We start from the raw sequence: 15,063 nt of genomic DNA, 5'->3' as shown, positions 1-15,063 counted from the left end.
ATTCAGTTTTTTTTCACCATCCTTAAATGAACTACATGAACATGTTTGGTACATAGTACTCGACAAAACAGCAAACAAGATTTTAATTGCTTTTTCCCCTAAAATCTGTCCTGCCAAAGTGGAGGCCAGTCTATCAGACGTCATAAATATCGTGTGCAGGAGAGTCTAGGCAAGCTAAAGATGAAGATGTAGACTAGAACTAGAACTAGAGCTCACTTGTATATAAGTCAATTGATCTTGCCAAGTTTTCTCCAAGGATTTCATCGTCTCCTCGTATTCTCGCCATTTATCCTCCATTTTCTGAAGTTGCATCTTCAAAGTAGAGTTTTCCTCATTCTTCTTCCGCAGTTTTGCCTCCATCCTTAAAGCTTGCTTTTGAAGATCAACAAAAGCAAGATGCTGAACCAGAACGCAATCCTAACAACAAAACTCATTGTGCTTTTGTTCAAAAACTAGAAAGGCAAATGGTAGGTTTTTCTTCGTCAATTATGTAATTTTAGCCTACAACACCTTGACCTTGTTCAAAGATTTACAAAGCATATTTGAAGATACTAGAAATTCCATCATATATACATATAACTTCTTGTCTGTGTCTTTAGGCAAGTATCTGACATCTCTCTCATTCCCAATTTTTATTTTTTGTAAGTGTCCTATGTGGTACATATATATAAGGGGCGGAGCCAGGAAATTTGTTCAGTGTGAGCATAATTTAACACATGTCGAACATTGAATTTTGATCATAAATTTAATGATAAAAAAATAATAATAAAAAAAAGACATAGTTTATAATTAAACGTGTTCCTTGCGAGTTTTCATATTTTGATAAGTGAAGTCCAAATCAACCTATACTTAAAATCAAGCAAAATCATGGGATATTGCTTAAAAAAAAGTAAAAAATTGTTTTGGGCCTAAAAATATATGCCTGCACTCGTCCTCACATGGCTCCGCCCATGTACATAACGGAGATGTCGTGTCCGAAAACAGGATGATACTTTTGCATTCAACATTCTATTTTACCAGAATGCAAGGACAAAACTGCTGCACGCCTCTATTTTATTGCCCTGTATGCAAAGTGATGTATTTCTGTATTATGATAATTGTTGTCAGTTAGTGATGGTAACGGGGCGGGACAGTGGGCTTGCCCCCTTTTTCTTTTTTATTTTATTTCAAATTCAATAAAATACAGATAACATTCAAGCTGATAAAGTTAATATCCAAAATAAACGCTACAAATCTTAAATATAATGGTCGCTATTGGTACACAACATTGATTACTAGTATGAACAAGGCTTTTTGTGTTTTTTCCTTTGATATTGTCATAAAAGTTGTAACCCCATACATTTTAATTTATTACAATATATAAATTTTCAAATTTGTTCAGTTAAACATGTTATATCTTTTTATATTTGTTTTTATCAATATAATATCAATTTGACAAAATAGCATAATGGTATATATAAATTAGTCAAGTTTGATAAGACTTATACAATTGAGGATACTAGAAAATAGGTCATATCCTTCTATTTAAAGCAAGTTGAACCCTAACATTTTAATAAATAAAAAAAGGTTTCACGGGGCCGGTTCGGGGCGGGTTTTTTTTGCCGCATTCGGGACGGGATAAATTGTCATCACTACTGTCAGCCCCTTAATTCTGTACCGATGCTCTTTCTTGAATTTTCACTACGAAGAACAGCCAAGACTTAAAAATAAGATGGAATTACTATTAAGGGAAAAAATCTCACATCGATTAACGATAAAAACATAAACCAACGTATAAAGGATTGGATTACTTCTGTTAACTTTTTAATATGGAACCCAAGTCTTAACATGGAATCAGAGCCCATTAAACTCCAACAAGAAATTCGATCCGAATAAGCATATGAATTTCAAGATTGGATGAAAATATATACCAACTTATAAAGGATTGGACTATTTCTCTTAACAAGGTTGACATTTTAAGATGGACCCAGGTATTAACAGTTACCAAAAATAATTATGACTATCTCCAAGCCAATGAACTAAAGTCCACATTATATTTTTAGTGGATTATGCTCTAATTTGTTCTTATTCTTATTAAAGCAATAATAAACATAATCAAAATCAAAATAAGCATAGAAAACTGATTTATAATGATTCATCCTCATGCCACCACATGTTTTCACTACAATGAACCGTAAACACGCCTGAAAAAATACCTCTAAAATAGAAGGAAAATTATAGGCTCCACATAATCTAACATAATTAACCTCTATGGATTGTATTGAATCATTTCTGATCCAAAACTAATACAAATCACTACTTTATACACAGTTTTCTTATATTTATATCTTTCTTCATAAATCATTTGGACTTGCACATAAAGGAGGGGTTGGGGAAAACTTATGAACTACAAAGGGTTCTTCCTTTACATAATCATTAATACAGTAGGGATAACATGGGATTACATGATTGCAGTGCAATTGCCCCTCTTCTAAGCTTGATGTAGTAGCATCTTACTTGATGGCCTCTATAGGTCTTTTGAATTTTCAATATCCCTTTTTGGGCTGTTTCGTATTCTCCAGGACTCCAATCTGTAATCATCAAACGTTTAGCATCAGAGGGAAACAAGGAATCCTTGAAACGTAAATTTACCTATTCCTCTCCCAATTTTCGGTGCGGAAAGACTGGGAATCAAGAACTCTGTAGGATATACCTGCTCGTCTAAAAACTTATTCGAAAACCAGGGAGATAAAAGCTCTCCCATTTGATAGTTGATTCAAGAATTATAAAAGGGAAATCAAGAAAACAGTTAGAATTTAGCAAGAAATCGTTCCACCTTACCCGAAGACCATCGCTGTCTGCTAAAGCCGGTTCATGAATTGACTCAACAAACTTGAAATCAAAAGGCAATTGCTTTCTTGCCCGAGGTAGCTGGGCCCTGGACACCGGACGAACTGGTAATGCTTGGGCTGATCCTCCAGTTGATGGATTTTCACCAGCATCAACTCCAGTGAGCTGAGAGTCGTCGTCATTGAATTATGCACTTGTCATTGAGATTGACATTAACATTGACAGCAATAGCGCATGTATTTTGGTGTCGTATAAATTTACAGATTACAGAAAAAAAATGTCTGATATAATTGATGGTGTTGGTGCAGGAAATAAAGGTGTATTTAAGGATGGGTTTTTGGCTTCAAACGTGTTGTTTAGGCACCTATTTTTTTGCCTGGATTCAACCCTAGCCGAGCAGGTTAATTCTTTTGGCTTACTCGAGGTTCTCGAAAATCTGGTATAGAGCTTTTATTGGATTTGGAAAAATAGGATTGCAGTTTGCATGTGTCTGTCAACTGTCAAGACTGTTAGGATTTTAGTTGTTCAAAATTTTTATAAAAAAAATATTTTTTGGGCTTAACCATGCGGCCCCATAAGGCCCTCCCGAAACTAGGAGGGCCGCTTGCACGAGAACCATTCGACCGCATGGTTATACAAAGTGACTGTTGGGGATTCGTTTTTTACCATTTTTCTTTTGAATTTGGTGCCTTTTCAACATAATTTTGCACCATTTCGTGGGAACCTTTCAAAGCCTATAAATAGGTGTTCCAATTGCAAAGAAAAACACTCTTGAGAAAATTAAGAAATCCACCACAAAATTATTCTCCCAAATTATCACATAATCAACCCTATATATATTTTCACTTGTTCTTTGTGAAAGATACACTTTGCTTTTGGTGTTCTTTACACAAAGGCTTGTTTAATCCTACAAACTATTTGCCGAAACTCCTCAAAAGCATTGGAAAGGGGGCAAATAACGTTTGAGGATAGCATTATCATTTTCGTGTTCAAGCCTCTTATTATATCTATATTCTTTTATTACCAATTTTCCTCTTTTCATTGCTTTAAATTTCCAACAAACTTAAACATTATTGTGCATTTACTGCAATGAAGTCAGAATATACTATTGCTACTATCAAAATGATGAATCAAGATCTGGTGCGTTTGGATAGATCTGATGGTGCAAACTTTACAAGATGGCAAGACAAACTCAAGTTTCTTCTAACGGCGTTGAATATCTTCTACGTGCTTGATTCAAAATTGGAACCCATTCCCGATGCAACTGATAAGGACACCAAAGAAATTCGCATAGAAAGGAAGAAACGAGAAGAAGATGAATTGATATGCCGTGGGCACATTCTAAAAGCATTGTCCGATCGACTATATGATCTCTACACAAACACTACTTCGGCTAAAGAAATCTAGTATGCATTAGAAAGCAAATACAAAGCCGAGGAAGAAGGTACTAAAAAGTTTTTAATATCTAAATATTTTGACTTTAAAATTTTAGACAATATACCTTTATTGCCTCAAGTACATGAGTTACAAATAATTGTGAACAAATTGAAAGTGGTAAAAATTGAACTTCCCGAAACTCTCCAAGTGGGAGCAATTATTGCTAAACTCCCTGGTTCTTGGAGAGGATATAGGAAGAAAATTCTTCACAATTCCGAAAATTTTTCTTTAGAAGACATACAGAAACATCTTCGCATTGAGGAAGAATCAAGGGCAAGAGATAAGATTAAAAATTCCTATGATGGCTCTTCGGAAGCCAATGCCATGGACAATGTGGACAACTCCAACAAGTTCAAAAAGAAAGGAAAATTTCTTGGTCCTAGAAAGGATCAAGGAAAATTCAAAAACAAAGCCAAAGGACCTTGCTATGTTTGTGGAAAATCGGGACACTATGCTAAAGATTGCAGACATAGGAAACAACATAAGAAGGAAGGAGAAGTGAACTCTGTTGATGAAATTATTGCAACAGTGAGTGAAATCAATGCAATCCAAGGCAAAGTTCCAGGCTGGTGGTACGATACATGCGCTACAATTCATGTATGTTATGATAAGTCTCTCTTCAAAACTTATCATGACATTGAAGACAACCAAGAAATACAAATGGGAAATGAAGGAAGATCAAAGGTGATCGGTAAAGGAAATGTTGAACTCCTTTTCACTTCGGGAAAGGAGATCACTTTGACAAATGTCCTGCATGTACCGGAAATGAAGAGGAACTTAGCAAGTGGTGTACTCTTGGGAAAACCCGGGATTAAATTTGTCTTTGAATCTGGAAAACTTGTATTAACCCATAGTGGGCATTTTGTTGGAAAGGGCTATTCCACCGAAGGAATGGTCAAACTATGTACTGTTGAGGATAACTCAAATAAAATTAAATCTTTTGCGTATGTTATTGATTCATTTAATTTATGGCATGGTAGATTAGCACATATAGGAGTTAGTACTATGAAAAGAATGATTAAATGTGGATTAATACAATGTGATATTGATAACTTAGAAAAATGTGAAATATGTGTTAAATAAAAAATGATTAAGAAACCATTTCATAGCATAGAAAAAGCAACAAAATTACTTGAACTTGTTCATTCTGACATTTGTGAATTGAATGGAATATTAACTAGAGGCGGTAATAGATATTTTATTACTTTTATTGATGATTGCTCTAGGTATACTTACGTGTACTTACTTAAACATAAAGATGAAGTCTTTAGTGCCTTTAAAACTTACAAGAATGAAGTTAAAAATCAATTAAGAAGAAAATTAAAGACTTCAAAAAGTGATAGAGGTGGAGAGTATTTTTCAAATGAATTTAACATATTTTGTGAACAAAATGGAATAATATGTCAATCTTCTGCACCAAGAACACCGGAACAAAATGGATTAGCAGAAAGAAAGAATAAAACTTATTTGGAAATGATAAATGTTATGTTATTAAATTCTAAATTACCTTTTAACTTATGGGGTAAAGCATTACTTTGTGCTTGTCATATAACAAATAGAATTCCTATAGAAAAGAATAAAATTTCCCCATATGAACTTTGAAAAGGTAGAAAACCAAATATGAATTATTTTAAAATGCGGGGGTGCCTTGCGTATTATAAAAATATGGATCCAAAGAGAACAAAGTTAGGTCCTAGAGGTATCAAATGTGCCTTTGTAGGATATGCCCTTAATAGCAAAGCCTATAGGTTATTAAATCTCGAATCAAATGTTATAATAGAATCAAGAGATGTGGAATTCTTCGAGAATGTGATGGTAGCTAGGAAATCTGAAAATAATAAGGATATTCCAACCTTTAAAAGCTCACCAAAAGAGACATCCATAAAGGATGTTGACTTTGAACCTCGAAGAAGCAAAAGAACAAGAAAGGAAAAGAACTTAGGATCTAATGAAATAGATTCCCAACTTATTTCCTTTTGCTTAGTAGAAGGAGATAGGAAGGATGTTGTAAGAACAATTCCTTTTGTTCTTCAAGTGGAAAGTGATCCTAAGACTTATAAGGAAGCAATGCAATCTAGAGATTATATATTCTGCAAAGAAGCTATAAATAATGAAATGGATTCTATTATTTCAAATAACACTTGGGAAATAGTTGACCTACCAGCAGGTTCGAAAGCTATTGGTTGTAAATGGGTATTTAGAAAGAAATATAATTCTGATGGATCGCTTAATACTTATAAGGCTAGATTGGTAGCTAAAGGGTATCGTCAAAGGGAAAGAATTGATTACTTTGACACATATGCACCCGTGGCAAGGATAACCTCAATAAGGATTTTATTTGCACTAGCATCTATATATGATTTATATGTTCATCAAATGGACGTAAAAACGACATTTTTAAATGGAGATCTCGAAGAGGAGGTCTATATGGAACAACCGGAAGGGTTTGTTCCACCAGGAAATGAACATAAGGTGTGCAAATTAATTAAATCTTTATATGGATTAAAGCAAGCTCCCAAAAAGTGGCATGAGAAATTTGACTCTAAAATAATGTCAAATGGATTTAATCACAATTCAGTAGATAAATGTCTCTACACAAAAGTGAATGGTGATATAATCACATTAGTGTGTCTATATGTTGATGATATGCTAATCATTAGTAACAATATAGACGGAATCAAAGAAACAAAACGATTTCTATCCTCTACTTTCACAATGAAAGATCTTGGAGAAGTGGATACTATCCTTGGAATCAAAGTAAAGAAGGATAGGGGGGGTTTTACATTAAATCAATCACATTATGTTGATAATGTGATAAATAAATTTAAACATTTGAACATTAAAGAGGCAAATACCCATATAGATCCAAATATAAAATTAATCAAAAATGAAGGTAGAGCAATTGCACAACAGCGCCTGTGATTGTGTCTATATGTTGATGATATACGAGTGGTGAGTGGATACTGGAGCTACTCGTCACATATGCTCAAACCGCGGGATGTTATCTACCTACAAAGCAATGGATCATGATGAATATCTCTACATAGAAAACTCGTCCTCTTCCAAGGTAGAAGGACATGGGAAGATAGTGCTGAAAATGACAAGTGGAAAAGAGCTCACTCTAAATGATGTTCTTCATATGCCCGATATTAGGAAAAACTTGGTATCTGGTTCTCTACTAAGTAAGAACGGGTTTAAGCTAGTATTTGTCTCGGACAAATTTGTACTCTCAAAGAATGAAATGTTTGTAGGAAAGGGCTACCTGAATGAAGGGCTCTTTAAATTGAATGTAATGACTGTTGTCCCTCCAAATATGAATAAGAATACATCTTCTTCTTACTTGCTTGGATAATTTAACATTTGGCATGAACGATTAGGACATACAAATTATAACACTTTGCGTAGACTAATCAAATTAGATTTATTACCAAAGTGTGATTTAAATCCTAATCACAAATGCGATATATGTGTAGAAGCCAAAATGTCACATCTACCCTTTCGTTCTGCTGAAAGAAGTACCGAACCCTTAGATTTAATTCACACCGACATATGTGATTTAAAATTTGTTCAAACTAAGGGAGATAATAAGTACTTTATCACTTTTATTGATGATTGTACTCGATATTCCTATGTGTATTTGCTCAAAAGTAAAGACGAAGCAATTGAATTGTTTAAACACTACAAGTTAGAAGTTGAAAATCAACTTAGCAAAAAGATTAAGGCCATAAGAAGTGATAGAGGTGGTGAATATGATTCACCATTTGAGAGATTCTGTTCGGAACATGGAATTTTTCATCAAACTACCGCGCCTTATTCTCCTCAATCTAATGGTATTGCTGAATGCAAGAATCGAACATTAAAGGAGATGATAAATGCTGTGTTAATAAGTTCTGGATTACCACAGAACTTGTGGGAGGAAGCCTTGCTCTCTACCAACTATATTCTCAACAAACTACCACATTGAAAAACGCAAAAGATACCTTATAAAGTATGGAAAGGTCACAAACCTAATTATAAATACTTGAAGGTATGGGGATGTTTGGCTAAGGTAGTAATTCCTAAACCTAAAAGAGTTAAGATAGGACCTAAAACCATTGATTGTGTATTCATTGGTTATGCCTACCATAGTAATGCGTACAGATTTATGGTATATAAGTCTAAAATACCTGATATGCATGTTAATACAATTATTGAATCAAGGGATGCTACATTTTTTGAAAATACTTTTCCTTATAACATGCAAGGTGAATCAAATTTACAAAAGAGATCTCGTGAAAATGAAGAGACAATAGATCAAGAATCTATAAATGAACAACCTAGACGAAATAAGAGGGCTAGGACGTCAACCTCCTTTGGGCCTGATTTTCTGACATATTTGTTAGAAAATGAACCTCAAAGTTTTAAAGAGGCTATATCATCAACCGAAACTTCATATTGGAAAGAAACTGTTCATAGTGAAATTGAATCCATACTACAAAATCATACTTGAAAATTAGTAGACCTCCCTCCCGATGATAAGCATTTGGGATGTAAATGGATTTTCAAAAGGAAAATAAAAGTAGATGGATCAATTGACAAATATAAAGCAACACTTGTTGCTAAAGGTTACAAGCAAAAAGAAGGTCTTGATTATTTCAATACCTATTCTCCTGTGACAAGAATCACATCCATACGTATGCTTATTGCAATAGTAGCATTGAATGGTTTGGATATACATCAAATGGATGTTAAAACGGCATTTTTGAATGGGGAATTAGATGAAGAAATTTATATGGAGCAACCTGAAGGATTTGTGGCCTCAAGACAAGAAAAGAAAGTGTGTCGACTTGTTAAATCACTATATGGATTAAAGCAAGCACCTAAGAAATGACATGAAAAATTTGGCATGGTTATGATGTCAAATGGTTTCAAAATTAACGAGTGTGACAAATGTGTTTATGTCAGGAACACTCCAAATGGATATGTCATGGTATGTTTATATGTAGATGACATGTTGATTATGAATAACAATAATACCATAATTCAAACTACAAAAAGGATGCTAACAAGTAAATTTGAAATGAATGATTTAGGTGTGGCCGATGTTATATTAGGAATTAAAATTTCTAGAGCATCTGATGGTCTCATATTGTCTCAATCACACTACATTAAGAAGATTCTTGATAAATTCAAAAAATATAATATTATTCCTATGAAAACACCTATGGATGTTAGTATGCATCTTGTTTTCAATACTGGTGATAGTAAGTCTCAATTGGAATACTCACATATTATTGATAGTTTAATGTATGTCATGAATTGCACTCGACCTGATATTACCTATTCAATTAGTAGGCTAAGTCGATATACAAGTAATCCAAGCACTGATCATTGGAACGCCATTGCTAGAGTTTTAAGGTATTTACAACATACCCAAAATTTTGGATTGCACTATTCGAGATATCCAGCAGTACTTGAAGGACACTGTGATGCAAACTAGATATCAGATACTAAAGACTCCAAATCAACAAGTGGATATATCTTTACACTTGGAGGTGCTGCAATATCATGGAAATCTTCAAAACAGACATGTATAGCTAGATCAACAATGGAATCTGAATTCATTACATTAGACAAAGCTGGAGAAGAAGCCGAATGGCTACGAAACTTTCTAGAAGATATTTCATGTTGGACAAAACCTGTGCCTGTTATATGTATCCATTGCGATAGTCAGTCAGCAATTGGTAGGGCACAAAATGTAATGTACAACGGTAAATCTCGACATATACGTCGTAGACACAATACTGTTAGACAATTGCTCTCTACAGGCATTATCTCTATAGAGTATGTGAAATCAAAAGAGAATATTGCGGATCCGCTAACTAAAAGTTTAACAAGAGAGCAAGTCGAAAGTTCATCGAAGGGGATGGGATTAAAACTAATAAAATAATTAAAAGTTTCCATAGTGGCAACCCAACCTAGTTGACTGGAGATCCCAAGATCTAGGTTCAATGGGACAACCGAACTATGAAACACTTAGTATGCACTGGGAAGATTTTACTTCTACCCATTCCTATGATGAGTCAGTGCCCAGCTGCCGTGAAATAGGTTAAGATACGCTTTTAATGATTTTTATATCTTGATTCGTTCAAATGGAGTATAGCAGAATACTCTTTATGAAAATCGCCTATGTGAGTGAGAAGGGGCCACTTCTAAGAGAATTAGGTGAAGATGAATTCTCTAAAAATCACTCATGAACCAGGAGGTGTCCAAGGCCAAAATGGACACAAACGTGACAACCAACTGTGTTCGAAGAAAGCTGTGTGACTTCTATTGTTTAGGTTTCCATAAACGGCTGACTGTTCAAAGCAACTTGCTACTGATTGGCTAAGGAAATCCGATAGATTTTACTAGGGAAAGTTCAAAGTCATTGACTACTTATCCCGATACAGTCTTCTTCAATTTTTCTTTGAAAAACATATCAGATGTTATCGTTTGGAATAAGGCCAACATATTTCATTCATGTGGGGGATTTTTGGAAAAAATGGTTATGAAATGGGTCAACTTTGAGCCCAAATTTCAGTGGGACCCACCTTTTAATTAATACGGGACCTAGCATATTCACGTTCTACTCCGCGAGATGATTAACGTGATATATTTATTTATCGAAAATCATTTAAAATTGAATGAAATATTAAGTGTTAAAGTAACCCACGTAAACTAAGTATTATGGAAGAATTTGATTTTCCAAACACTTATCCCATATAGGAAAGTTAGGAAACTTTGGTGTGGTTTACAAGGTGGAAGTTTGGAATTGGGTTTGGGCCCCAAGGGGTACCAATAGTTTTTGGAAGGGGGAAGACCTATATCCCATTGGATTCGGTCATAAACCTACACGAAGCGCGCCGTCGTCCGACCGGCTCGGCTCGGCTCGGCACGAGCACGAGCACGTGCCCGAGTCCGAGTCCGGTCAGGTTCGATGCGGGTGAACCTTTGCACTATATTAACTTTTTGGACAAAATTTATTTGAAATTTTGGGCCAAATTGTAAATAATCAAATTATTGGGTACATTATGAAATTTAAATTTGGCTTATTCCGGGTGTTTTATTTTCTTTTAACAGTCATCTGTTTACCGACCCAACAGTCGACTGTTTACCGACTTAACAGACGCGACTTTTAAAAACAGCATGTCTATTCGGATTTTGAGGTTTGTATGAAAGGTGATGACTGTTCGAATGGCCACGAACAAGTTTATAAATAGTCAGCCTCTCTACCAGAAAATTTACACCATTTTCATTGCAAACTTTCTGTGCTTTGAATCTCATTCCCTTTCTCTCGTTCTGATATTGTCTCGAAGTAAAACACACTTCGTTGAGTTCGTTGGAACTCCTGCAGATTGCAGTGCTGCTTCCGTAGGAGACGAAAATTCGTTCTATTCTGAGAAACGATTGTTGGACGCCTTTAGCACCATTGAAGGCAGCAAATTCGTTTTAAGGAAACATCGTGAAGTCGGTGGGCTCGAACCACTTTTTACATCCTGTTGATCAATTCTTTACATTCAGGTGGTTTTGTCGGATTGGTTTCGAATGAGTAATGTCAAACTTAAGAAACAACATTATACATACACTACAAAAACCTCTCTCTCTCTCTCTCTCTCTCTCTCTCTCTCTCTCTCTCTTTATTTAGCAATCAGAAATCGTTATTTTGCCAAAATTCTCTCAAGTTGATATATAATTATCACATCATTTTTAGTTATCAACAAGTGTTAATATTCATATTTAATTCTATATAGTATAACGTAATGAAGAGATTATTTTTAACTAAGAATAAAAATTCCCTATCAAATTCAAATTCATGTCATGGAATTTGCCGAATGAATGGAACCTAGTTTACTTCTTTTTTTTTTAAAGGTATAATATTTAGAGAGATGAATTATCTTTTAATTTTTTTTATCAACCATTTAATCTCGTTCATTTTTTCCCCTAAAACAATAATTAAGCCACTTTTTAAAACGTCACCACAAGAAAGTAATCAATTGCTCGCTCAAGTGAGAACGTCTATATTTTTTGGATGACTATAGCCAATGTTCTAAAAGGCAATGGGTGTGGAGATCAAATTCAGCCTATGAGCGCATATATGTATATATATGGAACGTTTCTCTTCATGTAGAGTAGACCACATTTTCTTGGCACTAAATGGAGCGTTTCTCTTCATGTCTCGCATATAGGTATGTTTTTTTAAAACACAATCTATGTACTCATCTTTGATTCTAATTATGGACGATTGGGTTACATTGTGCAGCAGCTCACCTTCGGGTCCCAATCTTGAATGATCGGGTTATAAGATAGGGATGACAAATATTTTCGTCCAAGCTTCACCCCCACGACGTCCCTTTTTTAAATAATTTTATGTTAATGTTTTCAATTTAAATCGTATATAAAAATAAAATAATAATTAATTAAGCATGACAAAAATGATAAATTTTTTTTTTTTGTGTTATTTCCATCGTGCTCCAACCCAACCTTGTTATAAGATCTTTAGTTTCGTGATCCCAATTATAGAGGAAATTAGGCACACTATTTTTAAAAAGAAAATAATTAGAATAATACACTTAAAGCTAACTATGTCTTTACCATATTAGTTGCACTCTTAGTGTGTGTTCGAACCACATTATTATTATTATTTTGAATGAATGTATTTCAGAATAATAGATTGATGGAGAATGTGTGATTAAAAAATAAGAAAAAGTTTTGAATTTGCATATAATATTATTTTATTGAAAAATGTATGGTTGAAATAATGTCAAATCACAATTTAAGAATGTATTTTTTCAAAAGAATGCGGCTCAAAAAGGGCATTAATATGGTCGAATTCATCTAGATATAGATTAACAAAACCTCATCTCAAAATCAGGCAGCTAATATGCTCAAATTAATTCAAAAAATAGGCTAACAAACCCTCCTCTTCAATCTAAAATTTTTTGCTTCTTAACATTTTTATTATTAAAAAAATTTCATTTGATGATGTATTTTATGCTACGGTTATCCATTTTGAATGATTCAAAAGTATATTAAAAGCTTGCAACATGACCTTGATAAATATGTTATGGATGATGTTTAAATGTCAAAAATTGTTTACATGAATTGTTGAACACAAAATCATGACTATTAATTTTTCTTTTTATTTCCTTTTCTTATCGATATCAATGTAAATATTTATGAAGTTTGAACCATGATTATTAAGTTCATTTCTTTTGGTCATTTTTAACTTGTTATTATGAACTCTTCATTTATCAAATTTAAATTTGAAAGATGTTTTTCAAAGTTTGTTGTCAATACTTTGAACAATAACAAAAATCTCACCTGATGAGTAAAGAAATACAGCCATTAAATAAGCCAAAAGAGGTAAAATAGTGTGAGACTTTTTTTCTTTTTTTTTAATGTGACAAAGTATGTCACTTTTAAATTCCAGCACATTAATTTATATGCAGGACAAATAAAGTGTTATATTGTGTCACTTTTTAATGTAAAGCAAAATTTGAATTCGTATTCATATTTAAATTATCATAAAGACCTTGTAAGAATATCTTTAATTGATTAAAAAAGAATTCAAACGAGATAGCCAGTATGCGATTTTCTTTAAAAAAATTGACATAATTGTTATTTTTAAATTTTAGCACCTTAATTCATACGCAAATATATACCTTTTTGTCTCCATCTAATTGATTAAAAAGTGACATAGTATGTTGTGCCACTTTTCAATTAAATGTCACACGATCAATTTCTAATTGAATAATATATTTTGGCTAAACATTCAAATTGCTTATAACAATTTCTTTTAATGTTAATTTATTTTGTATCGTGTTAAATGTGAATTAAATATTCAGGATAAAGAAAGTGACATGCATAACTTTTAAATTTTATACAGACCACTGGATTTTTTTAAATTGGTGATTGTCTTCATCAGAGAATATTGATTTTTTATTTTTTATACAGATCACTGGATTTTTTAAGACATATATTATTGTAATTTATTAATTATTGGATATTGAAATATATTAAAATTTAAACAAGGTCTCACATTAGAATTTTTGAGCAATAAGAACATCTCCAAGAATTTATTTCAAAGTGAAATACTCTCCAATTTAAAGATCAACTCTTAAAATTGTGTTTTAAGAATCTTTTTAAATTAATATTTTAGAATGGAGAACAACTCTCTATAATTAAGTACATTCAAAATATTCTAATTTTCAATGCTCCATATATTCACCCCATTAAATAATATATAAAAAGAAAATTCAGTGAAATAATATAATAATTTGGAGGGAAGTCGAAAGCTGGTAAAAATAAAAGATGGAAAAAAATAATAAATACATATTAGGAGTGGTAAAACTAAGTGTTAAAGATAAAGCATCCGTTGTAGTACTAAATTTTTTTTACTTCCTAAATTTATAGATGCTTTCTAAATTATAAAATATGCTCTTTAAAAAAATATAAAATCTTTTGAAAAGGTTCTAAGTAGAGCATATTAAAAAATTAAAACTACACTAAAATCTTGAGAACCTGAATATTTGCATTGTCCGAGTTAGTTCAATTTCATTAAAAATATTTTAACTTTAATTTTTTTAGAGTTGAGAATTCATTGTATTTGGTTCAACTGAACAAAAAATTTACATTTTTCGTTCTTAATAATTTTTCTCCATTTCAAACACTTAGCCTTTATCTTTTCGAACACCTTTGGTAGTCATTCTATAATTCTAATGTGATGTTATAAAAAAATAAAAATAAAAAATGGAGGAGGTGGCGGGGGGGGGGGGG

This window comes from Olea europaea, chromosome 19, assembly GCF_002742605.1.
Source record: "Olea europaea var. sylvestris chromosome 19, O_europaea_v1, whole genome shotgun sequence".
NCBI lineage: Eukaryota > Viridiplantae > Streptophyta > Magnoliopsida > Lamiales > Oleaceae > Olea > Olea europaea.
This window is presented reverse-complemented; position numbering follows the sequence as displayed.